This window comes from Ranitomeya imitator, chromosome 5 (genome assembly GCF_032444005.1).
Source record: "Ranitomeya imitator isolate aRanImi1 chromosome 5, aRanImi1.pri, whole genome shotgun sequence".
In the NCBI taxonomy this organism is placed as follows: Eukaryota; Metazoa; Chordata; class Amphibia; order Anura; family Dendrobatidae; genus Ranitomeya; species Ranitomeya imitator.
In genome coordinates, this window is record NC_091286.1 from 569,824,799 (window position 1) to 569,843,051 (window position 18,253).

General features: G+C 45.8%; 1 protein-coding gene across 2 annotated transcripts in view; it reads left to right on the top strand.

Annotated features, from left to right (window-relative positions):
* The first annotated feature begins 3,675 nt into the window (after window positions 1-3,675).
* Window positions 3,676-18,253, top strand: part of PLEKHB2 (pleckstrin homology domain containing B2) — a 71,004-nt gene continuing 56,426 nt past the window's right edge. Inside the window, exon 1 of one of the 2 annotated variants that reach the window (XM_069727794.1) lies at window positions 3,676-3,777. The gene's annotated coding sequence lies outside the window, so the exon portion shown is untranslated. Of the gene's footprint in view, window positions 3,803-18,253 lie in introns of both variants that reach the window. The other variant, XM_069727793.1, reaches the window with a different exon arrangement.

Sequence of the window (18,253 nt, forward strand, 5' to 3'; positions counted from 1 at the left end):
GCGCCATCCTGCACAAACCTCTTTCTTGAGTTTTAGGAGAGGGATGGTGCCCACGCTGCCTCCCAGGTACAATGTTGGTACTGTTATATTGATGATGTACTGGTCATCTGGCAGTGGTCTGCTGATTACCTATGTGATTTCATGATTCAACTTAACCAGAATATTTATAAAATCAAACTCACATAGAAGTTCCATACAAAAAACAGATAGAATTTTTAGACATCCAGATTGTTGTGTCCAGTGATGATAAAGTTCAAACCAATGTATTTAGGAAAGAGACATCGGTTAATGCACTTTTGCATGCCTTATCGGCCCGTTCACCATACAGGCGATCTCTATAGGTCAGTTCTAACAGATCAAGTGCCTGTGCTCTACAGATGAGCGTTTTGAGAAACAGGCTAATGACCTTCGGGATAGGTTCAGTGCATGGGGATACAGCAGACATTGCATAAAACGGGGATATCTGTGGGTGAAAGCTTCCGACCGTGGCCAGCTCTTGTTCGGCAATAGGAGGGGATCAGAGGAGTCCCACCAAATTAGATTTATCTCCACCTATAATAATCGGTGGGGCACCAATAGAAAAATCTTGAATAAACATTGGTCTATCTTGAAGACGGAACCTGTCATTGGAAATTTACTTCCCGAGAGATCACTTCTAACAGCAAGGAGGAGTAACAAATTAAAAAACGTATTAGTTAAAAGCCACTATGTGGTCCAATCCTCCCTTCCCTTTTATACAGGGAAACCACGTCAGGAATGCTATCCATGCGGATCTTGTTTGGAATGTCAACATGGAACGGATACATTTTGCTCATGTGATGGAAAACAAACCTTTCACATGAGAGAATATATTTCATGTAGTACTGATTTTGTAGTGTACTATGCCACATGCCCCTGTGGCTTAATTTATGTAGGCCTTACGTCATGGGAATTGTAGATACGTATGAGGGAACATGTTAAGAACATCAAGGCGGGCGGCCCTCACTGTTGATGACATAGCTTCCCTTAAAAGGTTCTCCGCCACTTCAAGCTGCGACATGCCTGTAACCCTGTCATTTTAAAAATAAAACATGACAGATAAATAACTTGAGGTAAGACGTTCTTGGAGCTCCAAGAATCGGTCGGAGACAAAATGGAATAACCGTCCAGCATTACCCCCAGGCGCGACCACAGTCTCGGGTGTACTTCTGCTGGAAAACCACTCCGAACCACCGACTCCCATGGATCCCACCCTGAAGAACCCCAAACTCCACCAGGCAATTACCCAAATTCTAAAACAGATAGGAGGTTACCATCTTTTCGATGCACGACGACCCACTACAATTTTTGCCACCAACTACAATAATCGCCTGCCGACATGACCCAAAAATTAGCACCATTAAATTAACCAAATTATCTTACCCTCATTACAAATAAACAGGTCGAGAGGGTGGAACCTTTTACTGTGTTCCTGGCATGACACCCCAGTCCCCATTATTTATTGTCCTCTTTTGCTAACCACCCCCATTTCCACCCCTTGAACTTTTCACCCCCATTAACTCACCCCTATTCTAACATGACCCGTTTTTTGCCCTACAAAGATAAGTAAGGGTATGTTTCCACTGTCAGTATTGGCAGCGTACCCTAATGGGTCACTTCTTTCATGGCTCCGCTGGGCTACGGTTTTCTATACTTTCCATAATTGTTTCCCAAAATGCTAAGTGCTTTAGGCTACTTTCAAGCAAGCGTTAACTGCAATCCGTCACAATGCGTCGTTTTGCAGAAAAAACGCATCCTGCAAAAGTGCTTGCGGGATGCGTTTTTTTTTCCATTGACTAACATTACGCGACGCATTGCGACGGATTGCCACACGTCGCAACCGTCGCGCGACGGTTGCGCCGTGTTGTGGCGGACCGTCGGCCGCAAAAACCGTTCCATGTAACGTTTTTTTGCAGCCGACGGACCGTCTTTTCCAACCGCGCACTCCTCCCCCACCTCACAATGGGGCAGCAGATGCGCTGAAAAGCAGCATCCGCTGCACCCGTTGTGCGGTGGAGACAACGCTAGCGTCAGTAACCTCGGCCCGACGCATTGCGACGGGCCGAGCCCGACGCTAGTGTGAAAGAAGCCTTACCTGTATGTGGCATCCTTATTAGAGTATGTGCACACATTTTTATTTATTTGGTGCTGAAATTTCTGCAACTCTTGGCAGCAAATTCGCAGTGGAAAAACACGTTTTTGCTGCATTTTTTATTTGCATTTTTGGTCCAGATTTTTCCCTTCTCATTAGTATGGGTGAAATCTGCAGCAAAACACTGAAAGAATTGACACGCTGCAAATCTATATCTACAAGTCACAAATAAGCAACGTGTGCGTGAGACTTCAGGATTCTCATTCATTTTGCTGCTATCAGGAACCCCTTCAAGTTTTGTGACAAATCTGCACTAAAAAAATGCGCAGAAACACAACGTTTTTGGTTTTTTTTGTCCTCAGTACTTTGAGCAAAATCTTGGGTTGTCACTTCTTTCAGTGTTTTTTTTCAGCGTTTTTCACCCACTGGAAGTAATGGGTGGTGAAAAACACTGAAAAAAAATGCTTTTTTTGTGTCAAAACCTGATGAAGTAGAATCAGATTATTTTTGGCACTAAACTTTATCAGCATGTACAAGAGACAAGACAAAGCAAAACAAGACAAAAATGCACGAAAAAACAGAGCAAAAATGCAGCAAAAAAACACAACAGAAACCGGGCAAAATCTGCTTTTTTGCAACACGTTTCTAAGGGTAAGTTCACACCAGGTGTTTTTCATGCAAATTTTCATCTGGTTTTTACAGTACATGCAAAGTCTATAAGATTTCAGAAATTTCATGCACACACCTTGTTTGTTTTGTCAGCTGTATTTTGTGCTTTGCATAGTTTTTTGCACAATAGAGCATGTCACTTCTTTCATTTTTTTTTCAGAGTTTTTCACCCATTGACATAAATGGGTGGTGAAAAAAACGCTGAAAATCAATAGCAAAATGCAGGGATAAGGTTTTACTCTGTTCTTTTTTTGTTTCAAAACCTGATTCTATAGAAAGCACTTTTTTTTGCACTAAACTTTATCAGCATGTATAAGAGACAAATGTAGCATGCCAAAAACATAGCAAAAAACATGAGAAAAACCAAGCAAAACCGTATTTTTTCTGCAGCTTCTTTCCTGCCAAGAGATCAGGTTTTGCATAAAAAAAATGCTAAAAAAGCTAAAAAGGCAGCACGTGAACTTACCCATATTGCCAAGAGAGCAGGTTTTGCGGCAGAAAAAAAATGTAGCAAAAACGCAACGTGTGAACTTAGCCTTAATAATGACAAAGTATGAGTAAAAGTCGGACGATCAGTATGGGATTTTCTTTTTTTCTTTTGCACACCTATAGACTTGAATGACCCATTCTCAGCCAAAATAAATAAGATCCTGCAATTATGTTTTGACATGGACACTCGGTCTGTGTGAAAAATCTGTCATTAGAACAGTCTTATTGAATTTTTTGGTCAGTATCGTGTCTGATTTCTTATTTATGTAACTGCCCCCTTTATTTTTAGTGTAGTCTGTGAAACTACAAATCCCAGCAGCCTTTGGAACAAGCTAGAACAAATGGCAGCAGCTACAAATAAACAGTCAGCAGTCATAAGACTGTAGTGAAGTCACTGAAGGAGGTGCCAGACAGGAGCTGACACTTGCCAGCATCTGTGTGAAGACGTCGAGAAGAAGGAGCTGCATAGACATAACTACCAGAAGAGGGAGCAGCAGGTGATCGGACAGGTGAGCAGCAGCCTCCACCTAACAGGTCAGTGTGCCATAAGTAACACCCCAGACTTATAGTAAACTTCTGGAACTTTTCTGTACCTTAGATTTGGAGTCATACATAACACATCTGTAACATTGGTCATCACTAGGGTTGAGCGAAACGGGTCGTTCATTTTCAAAAGTCGCCGACTTTTGGCAAAGTCGGGTTTCATGAAATCCGATCCGACCCCTGTGCGGGGTCGGCCATGCGGTACGCGACTTTCGCGCCAAAGTCGCGTTTCAATGACGCGAAAAGCGCCATTTCTCAGCCAATGAAGGTAAACGCAGAGTGTGGGCAGCGTGATGACATAGGTCCTGGTCCCCACCATCTTAGAGAAGGGCATTGCAGTGATTGGCTTGCTGTCCGCGGCGTCACAGGGGCTATAAAGGGGCGTTCCCGCCGACCGCCATGTTACTGCTGCTGATCTGAGCTTAGGGGGAGGTTGCTGCCGCTTCGTCAGAAGCAGGGATAGCGTTAGGCAGGGTCCATTAACCACCAAACCGCTTGTGCTGTAGCGATTTCCACTGCCCAACACCACCTTCGGTGTGCAGGGACAGTGGAAGCTACATTTTTTTTTTTTTCCCCCTCAGCGCTGTAGCTCATTGGGCTGCCCTAGAAGGCTCCCTGATAGCTGCATTGCTGTGTGTACGCCGCTGTGCAAACCAACTGCTTTTTTCAAAGCACAAATCCTCTTGTTCCTTCCTTTCTGCACAGCTATCTTTTTGGTTTGTCCACACTTTTTATTTAATTTGTGCATCAGTCCACTCCTTATTGCTGCCTGCCATACCTGGCTGAGATTACTGCAGGGAGATAGTAATTGTTGGACACTCCCTGTTTTTTTTTTTTTTTGTGGGAGATTAAGATTGACATTTCTGCTAGAGTGCCATCCCTGTGTGTGCCATCTCTCACTCAGTGGGCCATAGAAAGCCTATTTATTTTTTTGCTTGATTTGGGTTATAAAATCTACCTGAAAAAATCACTACATCAATCAGTGGGAGAAAAATATTGGCTTCAGGGCTTGTGTGCCACTCTTGACTCCTGTGTGCATCATCACTCACTCAGTGGGCCATAGAAAGCCTATTTATTTTTTTGCTTGATTTTGGTTCTAAAATCTACCTGAAAAAATCACTACATCAATCAGTGGGAGATTAATATTGGCCTTTGGGCTTGTGTGCCAGTCCTAAGCGTGCCATCTCTCTCTCTCTCTCTCTCAGATAGTGGGCCATAGAAAGCCTATTTATTTTTTATTTTTTTTATTGGGTTTATAAATTTTCCCTGGAAAAAAAAAAAAAAAAAGTGGGAGATTAATATTGGCCTCTGGGCTTGTGTGCCAGTCCTGAGCGTGCCATCTCTCTCACAAATAGTGGGCCATAGAAAGCCTATTTATTTTTTTTTTTTTTGGTTTTATAAATTCTCCCTTAAAAAAAAAAGGGAGATTAATATTGGCCTTTGGGCTTGTGTGCCAGTCCTAAGCGTGCCATCTCTCTCTGTCTCTCAGATAGTGGGCCATAGAAAGCCTATTTATTATTTTTTTTATTGGGTTTATAAATTTTCCCTGGAACAAAAAAAAAAAAGTGGGAGATAAATATTGGCCTCTGGGCTTGTGTGCCACTCCTGACTCCTGTGTGCGTCATCTCTCACTCAGTGGGCCATAGAAAGCCTTTTTTTGTTTTATTTGTTTTCTAAATTCTCCCTGAAAAAAATCATTTTATTTTCTTTGGTTTCTAAATTCTTCCTGAAAAAATCATTTTATTCTATTATTTTTTTTTCCTAAAGTCTCCCTTAAAAAAAAAAAAAAAAATCAAATCAGTGGGAGATTAATATTTACATTTGTGCTTCAGTGACAGTCCTGCGTGTGTGGCATCTCTCTCATTTGTTGCCACCAACAACAGAGTGTGTAACATTGTGCCTGATTTTCGTTGTGGTCTCACTCACCTGTAAAGGGGTAGCTAAATCATACTGAAGTTATAGCTCACCGTGTAATTTGTGTGACAGCAACAAAAATACCGTTAGTTTGTTTACGTTTTTAAAACAATGAGGAAGTATGGTGGAAGAGGTCGTGGCCGGGGGCGTTCATTGTCAGCTGGTAATGAGGGTAGTGGTAGTGGTGGAGCATCAGCTGGTCGTGGGAAAAAAAATATTGCACCTAAGTCTGGAGCTGTGGAGCCAGGTTCGTCGTCTGGCTACACAAGGCCTCGAAAGCTCCCTTTTCTGGGAGTAGGAAAACCGCTTTTAAAGCCGGAGCAGCAAGAGCAAGTTTTGGCTTATCTTGCTGACTCAGCCTCTAGCTCTTTTGCCTCCTCTCGTGAAACTGGTAAATGTCAAAGCAGCGTGTCGTTAGTGGATGTTCACGGTCAGGGACAAGTCGCTTCCTTGTCCTCTTCAGCAAAAACAACAACAGAGAAGAATGCAGCAGGCGACACAACGGGTTACTCCATGGAGCTCTTTACACATACCGTCCCTGGCTTAGAAAGTGAAGCAGTTAACAGTCCATGCCCATTACAAGTTGAATCTGACATGGAGTGCACTGATGCACAGCCACAGCCAGACTACTATGCTGGTCCTTTGACTCAGACCACAACATTGCCCTCGCAGGGTGCTGATCAAGAATCAGACCCTGATGATACTATGTTGCCCCATCACGAACGCTATACCACCGACCGACACGGTGACACAGATGAAGTTGCACACGAGGTACAAGAAGAGGTAATAGATGACCCAGTTCTTGACCCCGATTGGCAGCCATTGGGGGAACAGGGTGCAGGCGGCAGCAGTTCTGAAGCGGAGGAGGAGGGGCCGCAGCAGGCATCAACATCGCAACAGGTTCCATCTGCCGGGCCCGTATCTTGCCCAAAACGCGTGGCAAAGCCAAAACCTGTTGGAGGACAGCGTGGCCATCCGGTTAAAGCTCAGTCTGCAATGCCTGAAAAGGTATCCGATGCTAGAAAGAGTGCAGTCTGGCATTTTATTAAACAACATCCAATTGATCAGCGCAAAGTCATCTGTCAAAAATGTTCAACTACCTTAAGCAGAGGACAGAATCTGAAAAGTCTCAATACAAGTTGCATGCATAGACATTTAACCACCATGCATTTGCAAGCCTGGACTAACTACCAAACGTCCCTTAAGGTTGTAGCACCCTCGGCCAATGAAGCTAGTCAGCAACGCAACATCCCTTCCGGCAGTGTAGGGCCACCATTTTCCGCACCACCTGCAGTATCTGTGCAGGTTTCTTTGCCAGGCCAAAGCAGTCAGGGTCAGGGAATCACCAGTTTCGTAGTAGGAAACACTGCATCTAGGGCACCGGCGGCAACAATACCATCTCCCACCGTCTCTCAGTCTGCCATGTCCACCGGCACCCCCGCTAGTTCCACGATCTCCAGCTCTCCAGTCCAGCTCACCCTACATGAGACTATGGTTAGAAAAAGGAAGTACTTAGCCTCGCATCCGCGTACACAGGGTTTGAACGCACACATAGCTAGACTAATCTCGTTAGAGATGATGCCCTACCGGTTAGTTGAAAGCGAAGCTTTCAAAGCCCTGATGGACTACGCTGTACCACGCTACGAGCTACCCAGTCGACACTTTTTTTCCAGAAAAGCCATCCCAGCCCTCCACCAGCATGTTAAAGAGCGCATCGTCCATGCACTCAGGCAATCTGTGAGCACAAAGGTGCACCTGACAACAGATGCATGGACCAGTAGGCATGGCCAGGGACGTTACGTGTCCATCACGGCACACTGGGTAAATGTGGTGGATGCAGGGTCCACAGGGGACAGCAAGTTTGGGACAGTTCTGCCTAGCCCACGGTCTAGGAAACAATTGGCTGTAGCCGTTCGCACCCCCTCCTCCTCCTCCTTGTCCTCCTGCAGAAGCGAGAGCTCGTCCACAGACCGCAGTCGCACAACCACTCCATCCGCAGCTGCCACTGTTGCACACCAGGTCTCCCATTATGGGGCAGCTACTGGCAAACGTCAGCAGGCTGTATTGGCTATGAAGTGTTTGGGCGACAACAGACACACCGCGGAAGTTCTGTCCGAGTTCTTGCAGAAAGAAACACAGTCGTGGCTGGGCACTGTAGATCTTGAGGCAGGCAAGGTAGTGAGTGATAACGGAAGGAATTTCATGGCTGCCATCTCCCTTTCCCAACTGAAACACATTCCTTGCTTGGCTCACACCTTAAACCTGGTGGTGCAGTGCTTCCTGAAAAGTTATCCGGGGTTATCCGACCTGCTCCTCAAAGTGCGTGGACTTTGCTCACATATCCGCCGTTCGCCCGTACACTCCAGCCGTATGCAGACCTATCAGCGTTCTTTGAACCTTCCCCAGCATCGCCTAATCATAGACGTTGCAACAAGGTGGAACTCAACACTGCACATGCTTCAGAGACTGTGTGAACAGAGGCGGGCTGTTATGTTTTTGTGGGAGGATACACATACACGGGCAGGCAGTAGGATGGCAGACATGGAGTTGTCAGGTGTGCAGTGGTCGAAGATTCAAGACATGTGTCAAGTCCTTCAGTGTTTTGAGGAATGCACACGGCTGGTTAGTGCAGACAACGCCATAATAAGCATGAGCATCCCCCTAATGCGTCTGCTGATGCAAAGTTTGACGCACATAAAGGATCAGGCGTCTGCAGCTGAGGAAGAGGGAAGCCTTGATGACAGTCAGCCATTGTCTGGCCAGGGCAGTGTACAGGACGAGGTAGCGGGCGAAGAGGAGGAGGAGGACGAGGAGGATGATGGGGATGATTATATTTTTAATGAGGAAGCTTTTCCGGGGCCACTGGAAATTGGTGGCGCGGCAAGGCCGGGTTCTGGTTTTTTGAGGGACACAAGTGACGTGGATTTGCCGGAAACTGCCCCTCAACCAAGCACAACCGCAGATTTGAGAACTGGAACTTTGGCCCACATGGCGGATTATGCCTTACGTATCCTCAAAAGGGACACACGCATAACTAAAATGATGAATGATGACGATTACTGGTTGGCCTGCCTCCTTGATCCTCGCTATAAAGGCAAATTGCAAAATATAATGCCACATGAGAACTTGGAACTAATATTAGCAACCAAACAATCAACTCTTGTTGACCGTTTGCTTCTGGCATTCCCTGCACACAGCGCCCGTGATCGTTCTCACACGAGCTGCAGGGGCCAGCAGACCAGAGGAGTTAGAGGGGCAGAAATCAGAAGTGGCGTTGGCCAGAGGGGTTTTCTGACCAGGTTGTGGAGTGATTTTGCTATGACCGCAGACAGGACAGGTACTGCAGCATCAATTCAAAGTGACAGGAGACAACATTTGTCCAGTATGGTTACAAACTATTTTTCATCCCTTATCGATGTTCTCCCTCAACCGTCATTCCCATTTGATTACTGGGCATCAAAATTAGACACCTGGCCAGAATTGGCAGAATATGCATTGCAGGAGCTTGCTTGCCCGGCAGCTAGTGTCCTATCAGAAAGAGTATTCAGTGCTGCAGGTTCAATACTAACAGAAAAAAGGACTCGTCTGGCTACCCAAAATGTAGATGATCTAACCTTCATTAAAATGAACCACAACTGGATTTCGAAATCTTTTGCCCCACCTTGCCCGGCTGACACCTAGCTTTCCTATGAAAAGGTCTTGCCTGTGGACTATTCTGAATGCCTTTTCCAATCTCGTAATTTTCTGCACCTGATTGTCCAGCATACGACATGTTTACACCTCACTAAATGGCCAAACTCCCCACACGGGGCCGTGGTATCGACACTTGGCGACAGCACCCGTGAGAGTGCAGTTTGTCTGAAGAGGTGGGTGAGCCCGCTTTTGGTCGACGGCACTGCCACTGGGTCCCTCATAGTACAATAAAGTGTCTCTGGCGGTGGTGGTGCGCACCCAACGTCAGACACACAATTGCAATATGAGGGGCCCTGGGCCTGTACCGCCGGCCACAAGACAGTTTCCCCCCACCCCAGCTCAAACAGTGCTCTACCACTTGCAAAATTATCTCTCACAGCTCCACCAATGTTTAGTCTATGCGCTGACATCCTTCAATGCCTGCCACTGACAATACCATTGTATTGACATTTTTGTTATGTTAGGCCTTCGATGCCTGTCTGTGGTCACTCCTTCCACTAGGCCTCCACTGACCACACCACTGCTGCCCGTGTACCCCTGTAACCAATTTAAAATTGCCTACAGCCATATGTTATTATTTTAGGCCTTCGATGCCTGTCTGCGGTCACTCCTTCCACTAGGCCTCCACTGACCACACCACTGCTGCCCGTGTACCCCTGGAACCAATTTAAAATTGCCTACAGCCATGTGTTATTATTTTAGGCCTTCGATGCCTGTCTGCGGTCACTCCTTCCACTAGGCCTCCACTGACCACACCACTGCTGCCCGTGTACCCCTGGAACCAATTTAAAATTGCCTACAGCCATGTGTTATTATTTTAGGCCTTCGATGCCTGTCTGCGGTCACTCCTTCCACTAGGCCTCCACTGACCACACCACTGCTGCCCGTGTACCCCTGGAACCAATTTAAAATTGCCTACAGCCATGTGTTATTATTTTAGGCCTTCGATGCCTGTCTGCGGTCACTCCTTCCACTAGGCCTCCACTGACCACACCACTGCTGCCCGTGTACCCCTGGAACCAATTTAAAATTGCCTACAGCCATGTGTTATTATTTTAGGCCTTCGATGCCTGTCTGCGGTCACTCCTTCCACTAGGCCTCCACTGACCACACCACTGCTGCCCGTGTACCCCTGGAACCAACATCAGAAAATATAAAAATAAGTATTTTGCTTATAAAAAAGAAAATACTGGAGAGATATCAAATGCAGACATTTTAACATTAAAAACAAACACATACAACAAAAATCTGGTACAGTACTAAAAATGGCCACCAGCTACAATAACTTTCTCCTGCAAGTAGTTAACTGAAAGGTTTTTTTCAATTTAAAACACAGATATGGCATCCACCGAGTGTTGTCCTGTCGCGTCTTCTTTATATTATTGCCAAGAAGATGCAAAACAATGAAAATAATAAAATCATTATTTACCAAAAAAATAGAGTAAGTCAAAACCACATTGCAAATAAACACTCATTACAAATAAAGAAACAGGGCGCGTCCGAGGGTGAGTATATACCTAATAAGAATATAATCACCCTCGGACGCGCCCTGCTTCTTTCCGACAGCCTTCCTTCCTAAGAATCAGCCCTTCCATGGTGTAGAGAGAGGGTTTGTTACACTCCAAGGTGTTCCCCAGGTTGCCTTTCCTGAGCTTCGATCTTCCGGCTCTCGTTTAGTAGTTGTTGGAAACTACGCTGCATTAGGCCTACAAATTGGGTATGGGGTGTAGAGAGATGGTGTGTTCCACTGTAGAGAGATGGTGTGTTCCACTCCAAGGTGTTCCCCAGGTTTCCTCTCCATTGCTTCGATCTTCATGCTCTCGTTTAGTAGTTGTTGGAAACTACGCTGCATTAGGCCTACAAATTGGGTATGGGGTGTAGAGAGATGGTGTGTTACACTCCAAGGTGTTCCCCAGGTTTCCTCTCCATTGCTTCGATCTTCCGGCTCTCGTTTAGTAGTTGTTGGAAACTACGCTGCATTAGGCCTACAAATTGGGTATGGGGTGTAGAGAGATGGTGTGTTACACTCCAAGGTGTTCCCCAGGTTTCCTCTCCATTGCTTCGATCTTCCGGCTCTCGTTTAGTAGTTGTTGGAAACTACGCTGCATTGGGCCTACAAATTGGGTATTGGGTGTAGAGAGATGGTGTGTTCCACTCCAAGGTGTTCTCCAGGTTGCCTTTCCTGAGCTTCGATCTTCCGACTCTCGTTTAGTAGTTGTTGGAAACTACGCTGCATTAGGCCTACAAATTGGGTATGGGGTGTAGAGAGATGGTGTGTTCCACTCCAAGGTGTTCTCCAGGTTGCCTTTCCTGAACTTCTATCTTCAGGCTCTCATTAAATTGTGGTTAAACGGAACAACTGCATTTGGCGTACTAGTTGGTTTGGGGCCTACTATCGGTGTCTGCCGCTCCTTGCTGTTCTCCTGGTTTCCTGTCCTGAAATTCCGTTTTCAGGCGCTCGTTAAGTAGTTGTTAATGTTAGACTGCATTTGGCCTACTAGTTGGGTTGGGGCCTACTATCGGTGTCTGCCACTCCTTGCTGTTCTCCTCCACTGAACAAAGCTGTGCCGCCTGTTTACTACGGTTGCCAATTTTGAACTGCATTTCGACTACTTACTGATTTGGGCCTACTCTCTGTGTCAGCCTCTCATTCCAGTTGTCCTCCACTGCAATGCCCCCTGATTAGTCCTGTGTTACCAATTTTGAACTGCATTTAGCCCACTTTATTCTTTGGGCCTATATCTGTGTTTCCTCCTCATCCTGCCCATTGCCCAGCCAGTGATAGATGAGTCTGCTGGTACATTGACCCATAACGCAACATTTCCCGTGCACGCTACACTGCAAGATTGTGACCCTGCTGAAAGTCAGGTCCCCCTTCCCGCATACCATACCACCTTACACGGGGACAAACAGGAAGGTGCAGATGAAAGTGCAGGTTCCTTCATCAGGTGGGGGGAGGAATACTAGTTGGCGACGTCACTGGCACAGGGCCTCTCATGGTACGCAAAAGTGTTGCTGCCGGTGGGAGGCGCCCCCGCCGTGCAAACACACCGCTGTACTTTGAGGGGCCCTGTGCCAGTGCCAATGCCAACGAGTGGGCCCCCCCTGCTTGCTCAGGTTCACAGCACTTGCAAAGTTGAAATACTTACCTCTCCCTGCTCCACTGCCGTGACGTGGTCCAGATTTCCTGGGTCCACTAATTACTTGAACCAGCCCTACCCACCACAACTTTAGCCAAATGACCCCCAATTTCAAATGCCTTCCAATTATTATAAGGTAAATTACGCTTGACAAGCTTCATTAAGAAGAATGGATGGTTTTGACATTAAAATGGGCACTCTAGGTGTTTTCCTGGCCCCCACTCACTGCCGACTATGCTGCCCCATTGACTTGCATTGGGTTTCGTGTTTCGGTCGATCCCGACTTTACGTCATAATCGGCCGATTTCACTCGACCCGACTTTTGAGATAGTCGGGTTTCGCGAAACCCGGCTCGACTCTAAAAAGGTCAAGGTCGCTCAACTCTAGTCATCACTTGTCCAAATGGAGCCCACAGAAGGGAAAGAAGCAGGCAGTGTTGTGGTTGTATATTATGACTGGGCGGGACGCTGGTCTACATGATCACCAACTCTGCACAAAAGTTTCTTAGGCCGGTTTCACACGTCAGTGGCTCCGGTACGTGAGGTGACAGTTTCCTCACGTACCGGAGACACTGACTCATGTAGACACATTAAAATCAATGTGTCTCTGCACATGTCAGCGTGTTTTCACGGACCGTGTTTCCGTTTGAAAAACATGGAGACATGTTAGTGTTCGTGGGAGCGCACAGACCCATTAAAGTCAATGGGTCCGTGTAAAACACGTTCCGCACACGGATGCTGTCCGTGTGCAGTCCGTGTGCCGTGCAGGAGACAGCGCTACAGTAAGCGCTGTCCCCCCAGCTTGTAGTGCTGAAGCCCGATTCATTTCTTCTCTCCAGCAGCGTTCGCTGGAGCAAAGGATTGAAAATTTTTTAAAAATTTTTTTGTTGTTAAAATAAAGTTCCCGGTAATCTCCTCACTCCCTCCCTCCCTCCCTCCCTCTTTCCCTCCCTCTGTGCGCCCGCCCGCTGGCATTAAAATACTTACCCAGCTCCCTCTATGCTTCCTCTCAGTGTCGCAGCTCTTCCTGTATGAGCGGTCACGTGGTCCCGCTTATTACAGTGATGAATATGCGGCTCCACCTCCCATAGGGGTGGAGCCGCATATTCATCACTGTAATAAGCGGCACCACGTGACCGCTCATACAGGAAGAGCTGCGACGCTGAGAGGAAGCATCGAGGGAGCTGGGTAAGTATTTTAATGCCAGCGGGCAGGCGCACAGGGGAAGGGAGGGGAGAGATTACCGGGAACTTTATTTTAACAATAAAAAAAACCCTGATTTTTCATTCCTTCTCTCCAGCGAACGCTGCTGGGAAGAAGGAATGAATTCTGGATTCAGCACCCAAAGCAGGGGACAGCGCTTACTGTAGCACTGTCTCCTGCACGGTGCGTGTGGTAGCCAGTCGGCACATGGATGGCACACGGCTGCCGCACGTGTGCCACACTGATGTGCCACATGAGCACACGGACACGGATAACTCCGGTACCGATTTTTCCGGTACCAGAATTATCTGGACGTGTGGGACAGGCCTTGGAGAAATTTACACCCTTAGGCCGGCGTCACACTAGGCGTAAGTAAATATGGTCCGTTTTTACGGCCGTAATATGCAGTAATTGTCCCAAAACACTGTTCCATATTCAATGCGAGGATGCGATTTTTACACACAAATTTATCTGTGTGGCTTCCGTACGGCGATTTTGTTTTCCCGCAGGCTTTCAAGCTTGAAAAAGGATTCTCATATCCGAAACGTTGCCACGCCTGCTCAGGCAACAAAGTCCACTTTTTTTCATTATTTTTTGTGCTGCTTTTCTTTTTTTGATACTATTACTGGAGGCCATTTGGACTGCTGGTTAGGAGAGCTTTGCACACCATTGAGGTAGTATTAGATGCTGTTCCTGTTTTTTCAATATATATATATATATATATATACAGTGGGGCAAAAAAGTATTTAGTCAGTCAGCAATAGTGCAAGTTCCACCACTTAAAAAGATGAGAGGCGTCTGTAATTTACATCATAGGTAGACCTCAACTATGGGAGACAAACTGAGAAAAAAAAATCCAGAAAATCACATTGTCTGTTTTTTTTATCATTTTTTTGCATTTTATGGTGGAAAATAAGTATTTGGTCAGAAACAAACAATCAAGATTTCTGGCTCTCACAGACCTGTAACTTCTTCTTTAAGAGTCTCCTCTTTCCTCCACTCATTACCTGTAGTAATGGCACCTGTTTAAACTTGTTATCAGTATAAAAAGACACCTGTGCACACCCTCAAACAGTCTGACTCCAAACTCCACTATGGTGAAGACCAAAGAGCTGTCAAAGGACACCAGAAACAAAATTGTAGCCCTGCACCAGGCTGGGAAGACTGAATCTGCAATAGCCAACCAGCTTGGAGTGAAGAAATCAACAGTGGGAGCAATAATTAGAAAATGGAAGACATACAAGACCACTGATAATCTCCCTCGATCTGGGGCTCCACGCAAAATCCCACCCCGTGGGGTCAGAATGATCACAAGAACGGTGAGCAAAAATCCCAGAACCACGCTGGGGGACCTAGTGAATGAACTGCAGAGAGCTGGGACCAATGTAACAAGGCCTACCATAAGTAACACACTACGCCACCATGGACTCAGATCCTGCAGTGCCAGACGTGTCCCACTGCTTAAGCCCGTACATGTCCGGGCCCGTCTGAAGTTTGCTAGAGAGCATTTGGATGATCCAGAGGAGTTTTGGGAGAATGTCCTATGGTCTGATGAAACCAAACTGGAACTGTTTGGTAGAAACACAACTTGTCGTGTTTGGAGGAAAAAGAATACTGAGTTGCATCCATCAAACACCATACCTACTGTAAAGCATGGTGGTGGAAACATCATGCTTTGGGGCTGTTTCTCTGCAAAGGGGCCTGGACGACTGATCCGGGTACATGAAAGAATGAATGGGGCCATGTATCGTGAGATTTTGAGTGCAAACCTCCTTCCATCAGCAAGGGCATTGAAGATGAAACGTGGCTGGGTCTTTCAACATGACAATGATCCAAAGCACACCGCCAGGGCAACGAAGGAGTGGCTTCGTAAGAAGCATTTCAAGGTCCTGGAGTGGCCTAGCCAGTCTCCAGATCTCAACCCTATAGAAAACCTTTGGAGGGAGTTGAAAGTCCGTGTTGCCAAGCGAAAAGCCAAAAACATCACTGCTCTAGAGGAGATCTGCATGGAGGAATGGGCCAACATACCAACAACAGTGTGTGGCAACCTTGTGAAGACTTACAGAAAACGTTTGACCTCTGTCATTGCCAACAAAGGATATATTACAAAGTATTGAGATGAAATTTTGTTTCTGACCAAATACTTATTTTCCACCATAATATGCAAATAAAATGTTAAAAAAACAGACAATGTGATTTTCTGTATTTTTTTTTTCTCAGTTTGTCTCCCATAGTTGAGGTCTACCTATGATGTAAATTACAGACGCCTCTCATCTTTTTAAGTGGTGGAACTTGCACTATTGCTGACTGACTAAATACTTTTTTGCCCCACTGTATATATATATATATATATATATATATATATATATATATATATATCAGTGAGACATCTACTATATAATTGTCTAAGGGTCACTTCCGTCTTTCTGTCTGTCTGTCCTTCTTTCTGTCACGGATATTCATTGGTCGCGGCCTCTGTCTGTCATGGAATCCAAGTCGCTGATTGGTCTCGCCAGCTGCCTGTCATGGCTGTCGCGACCAATCAGCGACGGCCACAGTCCGATTAGTCCCTCCCTACTCCCCTGCAGTCAGTGCCAGACACCGGCAAAGTACGCCTGCGCCGGAGCCGTGGCTGAAGATCAGAAGAGGACGTCTTGTAATGAAGATGGGAGGCGCCGCAGCGGACCAGAGACGCCCATCTGACCTGACCAGCAGCGGGACCGCCCCTGGGTGAGTATAATATAACGTCTTTTTCTCCTCTTTCAGGTAACATCGGGGGCTTATCTACAGCATTATAGAATGCTGTAGATTAGCCCCTGATGCCGGTGGGCTTACCTCACCCGCGATTTTCGGGGTGACAGGTTCCCTTTAATTCTGCGATAGATAGCAGAAAAGCCGGTAATTCAATTGCCGGCTTTTCCTATCTCCCTCACAAACCTGACAGGATATGAGACATGGTTTACATACAGTAAACCATCTAATATCCCTTCTTTAATTACATATTCCACTTTAGTAATGTAAGAAGTGTCTTTGTGTCAAATTTGGGGTCTCTAGCTATTAAAGAGATAAATCCCGGAAAAAATTGGCGTGGGCTCCAGCGCAATTTTCTCCACTAGAGTGGGAAAGCCAGTGACTGAGGGCAGATATTAGTAGCCTGGAGAGGGTCCATGGTTATTGGCCCCCCCCTGGCAAAAATATCTGCCCCCAGCCACCCCAGAAAAGGCACATCTGTAAGATGCCCCTATTCTGGCACTTAGCCTCTCTCTTCCCACTCCCCTGTAGTGGTGGGATATGGGGTAATGAAGGGTTAATGGCACCTTGCTATTGTAAGGTGACATTAAGCCAGCTTAATAATGGAGAGGCGTCAATTATGACACCTATCCATTATTAATCCAATAGTACGAAATGGTTAATAAAACACACACATTATTAAATAGTATTTTAATGAAATAAAGACACAGGGTTTTTTAATATTTTATTAGACTCTTAATCGCCTGAAGACCCTTGTCACCTGAAATAAAGCTAAAAAAAACAAACAACAATATTCCATACCTTCCGTCGTTACAGTCTTGTCCCCCGCTGTAAATCCATCTGAAGGGGTTAAATCATTTTACACCCAGGAGCTCTGCTAATGCAGCTGTGCTCCTGACTGTAAAACTTGGTGAATGAATGGAATGTACTGTAGTTACCTCGAGTCGCGGTGATGCGCCCTCTGCTGGATGAACTCATATGAACTCGAGCCTGGGAACTTTTCAGAATATTTTCCTACGCTCGAGTTCATATGAGTTCATCCAGCAGAGGGCCCCTTGAGAAAGGCTACACCGCCGAAACGCGCGTCGGGGAGGACGCCCGCAGACATATCCCTGGCATACTTTGGGTAATGAATCTATCCTTACTATGATCTATTACTGACTTCTTATGTATCATAAAATTATAGCCATGTTGCTGAATATGCTCAGGCTGTATGTGAAATGTGCAATATATACACAATTATGATTTATATAAGTATATTTGTTCTTGTGAACCCTTTTGGCATGTGCGAGTGGTTGTAACCCCTCCTTTTCCTTTTTTGTTGTCATCACTACCTGATTGTTTAATAAATACACTTTTGATATTTTGAACTATACTTGTGAGTTTTCGGTCGTGTTTTTTCTTGTCGCTTATACTTGTTGGCGACTTCCTTTTTTCATGTCCATATTTATACAGTATCACTACATTTGTATAATCTATTAGCACATTAGAATTATTGTGATCCTCTGTTGCTCTCATGAGGTGTTTTGACAGTAAACACTATGGGGCATCATGTGTGGCCATTATACAGTATGGAGCATCATGTGTGACCATTATACAGTATGGAGCATCACGTGTGGCCATTATACAGTATGGATCATCATGTGGGGCCAATATACAGTATGGAGCATCATGTGTGGCCATTATACAGTATGGAGCATCACGTGTGGCCATTATACAGTATGGATCATCACGTGGGGCCA